We start from the raw sequence: 13,201 nt of genomic DNA, 5'->3' as shown, positions 1-13,201 counted from the left end.
TATTTAACCTGACATTGTCAAATCTAAAATAAGGACTGAAGCTGAAGGGAAAGCAACGCTTTGAAGCATGTTTGCCTGCCGACCTGCGTCCAACATGCCTGACTTCCTCCCTGAGGACCACACAGACATCACACAGTCATGCTAACACGCACACCGACACATACACACATTAAGGTTATCAGTGGATAAAGTGGAGAGCTGATGGACACCGCAGGGAGGAACCAAACAGGGAGGCTACTTTCACATGTATGAGGTTTTTATTCGTCTTTGATTTCCTTGAAGACAAGCAATCTCATGCAACACTTACTAAGAGAGGAATCAGCTCGGTCATGACAAAAGGAGGGCGGGTACTGTCCTGTGAGCCACAACGTCAGCACATCCACAGACCTCCATCAGAGCTGGCAGACTTGCATTATTCTGCTTTTTCTCCCCACAGATCTGAGGTTTCGTATCACCTTTCAAATGGACTTAATCAAATTTGACACGATTTGAAAGGACTTCACTCAGGAAAGTTAAGGAAACTTTGCAGTTTGCCTTTCATTTTTAGACTACCGAATTCCTTTCCGATTCATCCAAACTAGTAGTAGTACATGAATGTCATATGACTTGGGATTAAACTGCAAATGCACTGAACAAAAATATAAAACGCAACTTTTGTTTTTGCTCCCAGGTTTCACGGATGGAACTCAAAGATCTAAAACATTTTCTTTAATACACAATAGACCTGTTTTTCTCAAATATTGTTCACAAATCTGTCTAAATCTGTGTTGTTGAGCACTCCTACTTTGCAGAGATAATCCATCCCACCTCACAGGTGTGGCATATCAAGATGCTGATTAGACAGGATGAATATTGCACAGGTGTGCCTTCAGGTGGCTACAATAAAAGGAATAGTAATGGAACAATAATAATGGGAAATTGGCAATTTAGTGTCAAGATTGCACTGTGGAGAACCTGTTTGGACTTCCTTTGTCTTTGTGTATTTATTTGTGTATTCAAATTTGACAGGGTTTTTTTTTGTCCCGACATGCCATTTTTTTTTTTACTTGAGAACTTGGGATTTGGGTTGCTTGGAACTGGTCCGTCAGATCTGGCAACCCTGTTCAGGACCCTTAGAATCAAATTTATTTAGCCACATGCCTGGGAAATCCTGTGGCACTACATAATTCGTGATCAACATATTTCCTGTCTATTGAACCTTCCCCACGTGCCCACCATATTCCTTCCTCACCAATTAAATGACCAAGCATTACTACTATTTGTGGCAGACAAAGTGTTGCTGCCTTTCGCCGATCTGACGTCCGTATCAGCGGGACAGTGCGGTTTGTCAGAGCTTTCGCAAACCGCTACCAATCACTGCTGAAAATGAAAAACACCCACTCCGTCGCTCGGCAGTCATGCCGCCGACTTCTCCCAGTGCTTCTGATGGGCGAAAGTCACAATTACCAATGTTATTGAAAAGTTTCGCCACATGAATGTAAACATGTCTTTTTTTCTTCTTCTTCTTCTCCCGAGAAGACTGTGGCTGTTAATTGCTTTGGGAGGACAGACTGAGAGAACTGGTGGCCATCGCGGATCCGCGTCAGCGGGAAGAACCTGAGCCCAGCGAGCCACAGCCCACCTCCTCCAGCCTGACACCTTCTCAGAAGACAATTTCAGACGAACGCCTTCCAAGGATCACTCTCCAAGCGAGGCGGTGATAAAAGCTTGGCTCTTTCACGAGCCGAACAAGGACATCTCCCCGAGTTTTGACACGGTTGCTTCTGTGAACGCCGAAAAAAGAAGAGAGAAAAGAGAAATTGGAGTGGAGGGTTTTCATTTTGTTGGCCACAATTTAAAGCACAGCCACAGAGACGGATATGAATAAAAGCACTCATCAGGAGGCCAGCATAGAACACTCTTCTTGGAATAACCATGACCAAGTGGCCTCACACAAAGTTTTATATGAATCATTCAACAGTGCAACAGACAAAGTTGACATTTCCACATGCATTTCTTATGAAAGTATAACTATTTCATTGGTTCCGTCCGGAGCTGCTTTCAGAGAGACACTTCTTTTCTGAAAGCTGATGAGTCACTCTTTAAACTGCATTGTTCTCTCCACAAGGTGTGCAGTTCACCTTTGATCGGGAGAAGAAAGGCATGAGGGGATTACAGTTATGGGACAGAGACCTGCGAACAGACTCAACTGTGCACAAGTGAGGGGTTTTCCACTCTTAACCTAGACCAGGGGTCTGCAACCTTCATGACCGAAAGAGACGTTTTTACCCATTTCCAACTAATAAACTTCATCTGCAGTCACAAAACATGTTTAACCTTGGAAATGATTCAAACAGCTCATAAAGTTGTGGATATAATTTTGCCATACAGCCAGAAGAATTATGTATGATTTAAAACATTTCCATTTCATTTTGGTTTTTAGCCATTTTAGTTGTCCTTACCGTCTTTAGCATATTTGTTGTAAATTAAGCCTTGTATTATGGTTGTTGAATTACATTACAAGCTGATAAAATGACAGGGTCAGCTTTTCTTTTGAAAAACATAAGCAGAGGAAGCCACTCCAGCTTGGCATCAACTCTTCCAGCTCTCCATTGACAGTCATTCAGTACCAGAGGGATGAAAAAGATCCGTGCAAAAAAGAAAACTTGCCCTCAAGTGAACAATGACCTCGAATGTTGTGAAACCACTGGAAAAACTGTTAATTCAAGAGCTTGGCATGGAGGTGGAACCACCTCTGAATCAATATCAGTTCACAATACTGGACAAACAGGAACCGGAGCATGAGGATGCGACTTTACTAAAACACCAAGTTGTTAAACACCCTGAGAGCCGCTCGACAAATGCCAAATTAGTTTTTATCGATTTCAGATTTAATTGTATTAAACCACACATCCTTCTTAAGAAAAAAAACCGGACTGAGCTCAATGTGAACCCTTTTTTAATCAAGCGGTACCCATATTTTCTATTGAAGAGGCCACATCCGGCAAAGGTCGACTCTGTTGTCTCCGAGGCTGCACTATGGAGCACTGGGGTCCCTCAGGGATATGTCGGGTCATTTTAATTTACATTGCATACCAATGGCTGCGTCAGCTCCCAGCAGGACCAGTACGTGGTGAAATCACCAGATGACGCTGCTAAAAACTAGTGACACCTTAAGTCGCCACGGATCTGGAGCGGATGGTTTGGTTAACAGGCGTGACGCTCATCAACTGCAGCATGAACCGTGGAGATGCTGGTGGACCCCGAGCAAGACGGAACGCCAGGCCAACTGCAAACAGTCAGCATACCTTCCATGTTTCTCAGATGAAGCCCGTGGAAGAAAGTGAACTATTTAGACATACTGGCTCTTTTTCTTTTGCACTTTTTAGATCTTCTACCTTGTAAAATACATTCTGGCATTTTTATTCATTTTCAAATCCATTTACATAATGGAACTGGACATCATTTTCAAAATGTAGAAATGTTGTCATGTGAACGGGGCCTTGGTTATTTAACTTATTTGCTCTACTGTTAGGAGACCAGATTCCATTTGAGACTGTGTGGAAATAAAATAGAAATGTTCATTCAAACATGATTTAGTGAGGGCTTCAGGGATCCACCACACTTGGCCGTTGAGCTCTGCCCTTCTGGCACACATTGGGGCATAGAGGGAGGCTGGAGGGAATGTCTTCATGTGCAGAGACTTAATGATTCAACCGCAGCGGTGAGCATGGTTTTAGGCAGAAGTCATTGTTTTGAGAGTCCATCCCAAAGATCTTGTGTGTGCATGTGGTTTCTGATTGGGGAGAGGGGGGTGCTATTTAAAAAAATAAATAAATAGAGATAGACGATAAACGGTGCATTCCAATGCAATCTAGACGACTAAATACTACATTGTAACATGTAGATTTTGCTTCTTAACAGTAATATATTTCCTTTTCTCCATTTTTTTTGCTGATGTATCTAATACACTTTCTTGTTTTGCTGAAAAGCTGTCTTTTTTTCTTTAAAGGTCATAGTTTTTTTTCATTGGTGATGAAAGGAAAAATGTGCACCTGTAGAATCTTATCTCTGAAATAGTTTGTATTATCCTCTTATTAATTTGTAATTTTATATTAGATTTGATTATTAGTTACCTGGAGGCCTCCTATAACTCAGACCCCCATGTTACAGTCACATGGAGTTTAACTGATGATGGAACAAGCATGAGTGTAAAACTTAATCAAAATCAGCATACATTTGCTGAATATTTTATTCTTCAATGAAAAGCATGAATGATGTGCAGTTATCCAAACGTGTCAACATTTTGGAAATGAAAAATGTGATCGATCATAGGTCTACAGAATTAGTCTCACCTATGTGGATTCTGCAGATAGAATTCCTCAGCATCTTGGAAAGAAAATTATTCCAAATTCCGCCTCAGCATTTGAACGCACCAGGATTTTTTTCCATTTAGTTTATTTGGTTTTCTGTAAAGAAAATTCTTGAAAACAAAACAGTTTTTTTTTCTCGTTTTTTTAAATTAACAATGAATAAAGGCTTACCAGATTTAGCGAATCAAAAGCATCTCACCAGCGTGAGAAGAGTAATGTTCTTTATTGCCCAGGCTCAGTAAATTAACACTTATTTTGTTTGCACATCAGACTCAAAAGAAACTCTCATCCCCCAGAAAAAAAAATATGAAAAAGTAAAATAACTAAATTGACAAAAATTGCCAAAGGCAGAATAATTTAAATAGAGGGAAAAAAAAGACCTTGAGAAAAAGTAAAAACATAAAGTCCCAATATTCCTTCAACAACAAAGGACCATGCACCTTCACAATGTGTTTTACCACACAGACATCCATTCACCCATTCTCACACACCAATGTCGCAGCTGCAAGTAAATGGGGCCCATCAGTGCATTACAAGCAAGTTAACATGTGGGGACCAGGAATCAAACCGGCATTTTAATTTGAGAGACGATTTTTTTCCACCACAGCCATCCCATACCGAGTTAAAATCTCTGCCACAAATAGGAGAAAACAGTTTAATTTACAGACTATGTATCAAATACAACAGGAAACCCTTACCTACAAGAATATAAAAAGATATTTTTATATACTGCAAAGACAATTCCAACAACAACCAAATGAATTCCTAAAATATTGAAATTTAGTGTAATTTGGGGTCATGAGAAACTAGCATTGTATGCTACATACACACAAACTTTACAAGAAATAAACACAAACAAAAAACAAATAAACACAAACTCCGCAGATTGTGGAAATGTCACGGAGAAGCCCAAAAAAAGGGCTCATCGATCATAATATATTAGCATGTGGAAAATATTGAGATATTTGGCATTTAATGAAAGAAAATGACCATTTCACGTGAGACAAAGCATGTGCGGCTCGGGAAATAGAGGGGCTGGAGAGAAGGAGGCACTGTGGTTGAAAACCTCAAGTATGAATCATTTAAACCAAACAAAACAACCAATTAAATATAATAAAAAGCACATCAGCAAAAAGAAAAAACCCTTTAAATATCTTTGCAGATGTCAGAGCCAATGAAGGGAATTGCCTGTTGTTTTCTGGAAGATGTACCCATAAGACACGTCCACAGTGCCAGAGAATTAAAAAGTGTTGGAGAATTGTATGTGTGGGCAATTTAGTTTGTTGTGTCCCTTGATGGGGAGGCGCGATTCCCTGGAGAGTTCGAACTCTCGATGCCTTCAGGGGAGAAGCTGTTGCAAAGTCTGGCAGATCCTGCACCAATTCCCTGGAGTCTCCTCCAGATGGTGGAAGTGCTGAGAGGTGATGGGAGAGGTGAAAGGGGTCAGCCATTATATCCAAGGCCTTTTCGGCATGGCGGTTATTATCAGCCGTTGCTGGGACAGAGACGTTTGGCACTGGTTTTGCTCCTTTGAAGATCGAAGCATCTGTTGAGGTGTTTTAGGTGGGTAAACCTCAGATTTGAAGGGCTCTGCATGGCCATGTGTCAAAGTTGTCCTGGACAATGCCTCCTACAGACTGTACAAATCCAGCAGTCTCATACATTTATTACATGCAACACAGAACTCATAAACTCAGGCAATGTTTAAACAACATTTAAAGTGAAAACGCATAGTTTTGGTGTTTTTGTTTTAGAAAGGTTTTGTCTTTGAACCACAATGTTTTGAAAACTATCCGTTTGCAGAAAACACACACACACACACACACACACACACACACACACACACACACACACACACACACACACACACACACACACACACACACACACACACACACACACACACACACACACACACACACACACACACACACACACACACACACACACACACACACACACACACACACACACACACACACACACACACACAACTTTAAAACTGCCAAGACCCAGGGAGAGAATATAGACTGGGAGTCTATAGGGAGAACTGACTACAACCGTGGTGCACAGCACAGAAGTAGCATTTCAGAAAAGTTTTTTTTTTTTTTTTATTTTCAAAGAAATCCACCTTGTAAACCATTTTCACAAAGTTGCATTTTCTAGGGCTCCGGCCACTGTTGTCATATTAACGGACATAGAAAACACAACAAAATTGTTCCCTTTTTCACTTGAAAACGTTGTGTAAACGGGGCTTTAGAAACATTAGTTCAACTGCACAACACAGGGGATATGCCCACTACAACATACAGTACATCAATGTGCACTTGAAAGAATAATAAATACGTACACGAACCGAGAATTCAATTCAGCTCATCACTCTATTGATCCTCGAAGGACAATTTATACCTCATGCAATAAACTACTTCAATTAGAGACATTAAGTGAAAAACAATAACCGTTTAGGAAGAAGTATGTTGACACAATTACAATCTGTTTCCAGTGGTTGACAAGTAGCTCTAGGTGGTAGCAGCAGCACATTGGCAGTTAAGGTGTTGCAGCCCTGGTTACCCGTCTGTCTGTCCCACCTACTTATTGTGCCTGATCCATCAATTGAAAACTCCTCATCTGCAATCAATCATCTACTCAGCCTCAAACTTCATCAGCCGGAGTCTTCAGTGTGTGATTAAGAAAAAAAAGCTTGTACGAGGCCATTGGCAGATTTGTGCTTCTTGAAACTCCATCCCAATCAAAGAATTAAAATAAGTGACAATTTACCAAGTGCATCTTCAGTGTGGCCTGAGGCTCATTATACTGTATTGCATTTCTTTGGGGATCTGTGGGGCTCAATACCTCCACTGGTCAATACTGTCATGATTGAAGGATGGGGGTGTTTAATTTTCTCCTTCTCTACAAGAAGGTGTTGCTGGGTTTAATGGCTGAGAGCTGATGGACAAGCTGAGATCTTTTGCAATCCACAACACCCATTCCAAAGTGCTATCAACTCATCCAACCATCTTTTATTTATTTAGTTCTGATTTATGGGGTGATGGAGCTGATCCTCCTCCGAAAAAAAACACCGGGAGAAAGAACAGTACATTATTTTACAAAAAAGCCACATTTGTAAATATATTTATAGTAAATGTAACAGACGTAAATTTAGACTCAATGAAACATTCTGTTGCTTAAAAGTAGTGCTTTATCCAACTCAGTTATGGGGCGGTGGAGGTGATGCCAGTTGACTGTGTTTGACGGTGGACTCCAGCCTGGACAGGTCACCAGGCCATTAATTTTCTATATGGCTTATATCGTGTTCAGGTGAGCAGGGCTCTGGAGCCAATATGCTGTCGTAAATAGTGGTAAATGTATACCGTCTTGGGCTATCTTTCCAAGCAGCTAAACATTTTCTCCAACAAACTCCATGACTCAGTGTGCATGAAATGTATTGAGTACTTAACTCAATACAAAAAACAAACAATACAAAACAAAATAAAGTTTCATTATCTGAAAATAAACAAACAGAATTCTCAAAGTAAAGAAGTCCATTGTACTTACAGAAACTGCCTTTGCAAGGGAGAAGGATAACAAAAACAAGCTGGAGGCCAATCCAACACCAGCAGTTACAAACATTTGCACCAGAAACATGGGACAGGGCTACTTCCGGTTTATATAGTGTCACTTCCTGGTTGTGTGATATCACTTCCGGGTTCCGCAATCACTTCCTGTGATGTGTGAATGCTCCATATATCAACCAAAGACATTTCTCCCAAAATATAACCCTGAGTGAGAGCACAACACTCCCCGTTGCATTGTCACTCCCTTCAGGAAGAAGTTTGGTAACAGGACGAAAAAAAGTATTTTTAGTGCCGTCCTTGATGACTTGCACTTCCACTTTGCGAACTAAGCCATCTTCTCCTGGGAACGGTCTTGTGATGATCCCCATCTGCCACTCATTCCTCCTTGTGTCATGGTCCTTGAGGAGGACTGCATTCCCTTCTTTAAGGGAGGGCTGTTTCCCTTGCCATTTGGGGCGGAGTTGCAATTCAGGTATTCATACTTCCACCTGCACCAAAATGCATCTGCAAGACTCTGAACTTGTTTCCACTCTGGTCTGAAGAGTGCTCCTTCTTCAAACTTGCCTGGAGGAGGAGGTAGAGAGCCTGTCTTGAGTGTTAGAAGCATTGCTTGGGTAAGGATAAGAGGTGATTCCGGACCAGAGGCCACTGGAATGACTGGCCTGGCATTAATAATTGCCGCAACCTCAGCCATGAGGGCTGTCAGGACCTCGTGTGTGAGCTGACACTTCTTGTGAGTCAGAAGCATGCGGTCCAAGGCAATACTAATCATGCGTTCCCACGCACCGCCCATGTGGGATGCATGAGGTGGAATGAAGACCCAAGTGCAATGCTTTGTATTTTGGTACATCTCCACTCTCTTAAATCTTGGATTTGACTTGTCCATTTCAAGCTCACTGCAGGTGCCAACAAAGTTAGTTCCACAATCAGAATGGATCTGCTTCACTTGGCCTCTGATAGCGACGAACCTCCTCAGAGCATTGATGAAGCTGCTGGCACTCATTACCTCGATTACCTCAATATGAACCGCTCTTGAACACATGCATGAGAACATGACAGCCCACCGTTTGGAGTTGCAGATTCCTCCACTTGTGCGGTGGGACACAGAACATAGAACAAGCAGCAATCTGGAATATATTGTTGACGATCTACTGTGAATGTGCAGAATATCTATTGATTCCACCCATGGTGTGCCTGAGCAATCATACAATTTAAGAATAATTGTGTTGTCTCTGTGCACTGGCTGGTTTTGACATGTTGCATTCTGACAGCTGTTTTCATAGTCGGGAAACACTACCATTGTGTAGCAGCCAAACACAATGATTACGTTGTTGTGTGAACAGGGTCTGATGGAACATTCAAACTCCTCACGGAAAGGGCCCAAACACACGATGGACGAGGCAATTTTTTGCTGTGGGGCGAGATTGCAAATCACTACACCACCTGATACATTAATGTTATTTCTCGATATAGAATGTATTGTTTTGGGGGCCCATTTACACCGAATGTACATGTTCTCACCATTGTTAATGTTTATAGTGTATTGTTCTCTGTGCACATGTGTATGTGGTTTCAATAACCAGCAGCGCCAACTTGTAACTTGGAATGTTAACTCCATCATTTTCAGCATTTCTGCAATTTTCATGAAAACTGACATCATTTTCAAAACATTGCCATTTAGAAGCAAAACTTTTCTGTAATGAAAAACAAAGACAATGCATTTTCACTTGAAATGTTGTGTGAATGGGTCTAAGTTGCCAGTTCATTTTCCACAGTTTGAAAATCCCTCAACCAGCTGATTGATAAGTCCATGTTTATAGAAATGAGCTCCTTTAAAGCAAGAATCCATGACTGAATGTGTAAATACAAAAAGAGGTATAAATATGCATTGATGAGTCGTGTATAAATCATCTTGAACTGAATGAAGCGCAGAGCTTCAATCATCCCAAAGATGAATGGCACTTACATGAAAAAAAACCAAATGCATCCGGCTTTTAATTAAAACTGCCTCAGTGCTTATGAGAGTGTGCAGATTTCTTCTTGAACAGCTGGTGATTGATTAGTGTGACAAGTGGTGGAGGCTGCAGCCATTTTTTAACTTAATAACCCCCACTCCCACCAACACAGCCTTCAGCCCTACATGTACACGTGTCCACATCCTGCGAGTGCTGTTATTGCAACCTTCGATAAGAAAAACACACACTGCATGACAAAGCCATTTGAGGAGCCAAAACACGCTCCTCCAGCGCATCCCTCTCCTTCCTTAGAAGGCCCATTTCCATGCGCAGCCGAGCATGAGACAGATACAATATTAGGACAGAGGATAGCTGCTGCATGACAGCACGGTGTGCGTCTATAACATGACAGCAGCTGAGGGAGCCGCAACAGGCTTGTTATACATGAATCCTGACCCCTTTGTGAGCAAAGTCCTCGCAAAATTTGAGGCAACTTTCTTCGTCTCCTGAGTGAAGAGCTTCTTTGGAGCGCACAGCCAAAAATAAACCTGGCGCTCTTGTTTTTCTTTCCCTCCCCTCAGCATTCATATTTACGCATCCGCAGCTCCCATCTGCTCCAGCCGGCTGTAGGAGAGAGCCTGTTGCATTGGTGTTTCCATGGCAACGGGGCAGCAGAGCATCTCTGAGGTCAGAGCGAGAACACCTGCAGCCCAGCTGATGAGGAGAGTGGCGGGCCTGACCCGGGCGGGCCGCGGCTGCACCGGGCCCCGGTCACGGCGTTATTGGACATTTCATTAACCGCCGCTTCCTCCCGCACGGCGCCGACATGATAAATTGTCTCCGGACGCGAGCTGTTAATCATTTCTGGGGGGTTGCGCAGGCAATAAAACACCGGGCTCGGCTCCTGCAGTTGATGAAGAGTGGAGTGTGTCCTGATAAAGATGGGGGAGAGTGAGGGAGGGAGAGAGAGAGAGAGAGAGAGAGAGAGAGAGAGAGAGAGAGAGAGAGAGAGAGAGAGAGAGAGAGAGAGAGAGATATTTAAAGAGAGGGGAGGAGAGCGCTTCAGTGCTGGGAAGTGGATTACATCCATTATTTAGGAGCTGCTTCTCCTCCAGTGAGAGAGGGGGAACAAAAGTAGACGTGTCTGCAGGATAACACACCTCTTCCATGTCTCTTTGTGAAGCGAACAAAGAAGAGGACACCGATCATACGGGAGTGACAACAACCTACTAAATTAAATCAACATGCAGTATAATCACTGGCAATGGATACATGACAGTCCTGTCAATATCTTAAACTGCTGTCTTCACAGAGTGGTGTATTTGGTTGGTACTTAGCAATCTGTATGTGTAGTTTGCCTGTTCTTCCTGAGTCTGGATGGGTTTCCTCCCATAGTCCAAAAAATATGCATCTGTGCAAGTGAAATCTGTTTTCAAGTAAGAATGCAAAACTTTTGTATCGTCTTTTGGGTGTCCGTTTACACAACAACAGCATACGGAGCCTCCAAGAATGCAACTTTTTGAAAACAGCTCCCAAGGTTGAACTTTTTAAGAAGGCTCCAACTTAACAACTTTCTGAAAATGGTCTCCATATAGAGGGTGAGAGCATTGCACATGTGCACCACGGCCATAGTAAATAGTTCTTCTGCACACATATGAGCAGATGGACAATAACAACAATGTTTCCTCCAGAGTGTCATGACTCTCAGTCCACTTGCACCTGGGACTTGGTAGGTTTCTAATTTATAATCTCTAGAATAACAATCCAACTTTATTGTCTGTCCATATGAACGCCGGTGTACTCGCCACTGTTAATGTTTATGGCATATTGTTCTTTGTGGTGTCATGACAAAAACAGTCAACAGCACCCACTCGTGGCCCCACATGCTAACTCTGTCATTTTTAGTGTTTCTGCTGCCATATAAATCATTTTCAAAATGTTGCTGTGTCTATGTGAAAGTTGTGAAAATTACGTGTTTTCACTTGAAACGTTTTCATGTAAATGTGGCCTAAATTGCCCCAAAGCGTCAATGTTGCCGTCTGTCTCTCTGTTGTTGGCCAGTAATGGACTGGGGTGTCCAGACTGTACTCTTCCTTCATCCATTGTTCGGTGAATTTGGTTCCAGCTCTGCTAAAATGAAAAAACGTTGTTAAGAAGATGGACAGATACTTACACATGCCCAGAGATGGAAAGAAGGAAGATGTTACAAGGCAGAATCACATTGCTTAATTGTACTCAATCACAAATGAAAGTAGTAATGTCTGTGAATATCTTGAACACAGAGAACAAACGTTCTTGTATATTAAAAGAAGAAATGTCTTTATTACCCTATCCCGGAAGAGGCCACACTATATATCCCACCATTAATATGTTCCCCTTCGCAGGTTTATCTTATTAATATAATCCAGAAAACTTATTTTAGTACAGAAAAATGGACAGGAGTTTTTTTTTCCTTCTTCTTTAGTTTCTGGTTGAGTAGGATTGTCCTTCATTGCCAGTAGTGTCACATTAAGAACCATATTGTGTTGATTATTTGAAAGCTAAACAAGTTGGTTTTGGACTCATCTGTGTTTGAGCACGGTCTTGAACATTCTTTGATTTTTGGTACTTTCCAGCCAATCCACTTTAAGATGATCCAGTGTGACAGTGCAATCTAATCCAAGTTTGTTTGTTTTGTTTTTTTAATTAAAAATGAAAATTTTCCATCTGCCCTTTTTTGGGGGGAAACTGAAATGAACTTCTGCAGGTGCACTGAGAAATGTTTTGGATTGTTAATTATCAAGAAATGGCTTTAAAGTTAAAGTCAAAGTCTTGTTTCTGTGTTGCTACTATGTTTAGTAGGTGGGAGTATCTGATCACTATAAAGAAATTAATGCAGTTCCAATTACCAATAGTTTGAGTTTGTTCATTTTGTTGCAGGTAAAAGCTGTTGCAAAACCCCCACCCCCTAAACCTAATGAGTCAGTCATCAGGCTGATCCACAGGAGCTGAGAGCTCAGCTAAGCAAGCGTCACAGCAAAGTAATGCATAGATCAGATTCCCGAGTCAATAAGTAACAGGAAAAGCAACTGAATTGTTTGCATATTTGCCCACTGCTCCTGATCTTCCCTTTTGTTTATTATATGGAAAATGGTTTTCAAGTGAAACATTTTCTGTGCAATTTTATATTTTGCACTCAGATTTAGAAATAAGTTGCAATGTTTCTGCTGTGAGAGGATGCAAGTCAGAAAAAAGAAAGTTTCAGATGGTTGCATCAAAAGGAGCCGAATGAATCGAGGCCCTCTTGAATCGCAGAGAAACTGGGCCAAAAACCGCTCTG

This window comes from Blennius ocellaris, assembly GCF_963422515.1.
Source record: "Blennius ocellaris genome assembly, chromosome: 4".
NCBI lineage: Eukaryota > Metazoa > Chordata > Actinopteri > Blenniiformes > Blenniidae > Blennius > Blennius ocellaris.
This window is presented reverse-complemented; position numbering follows the sequence as displayed.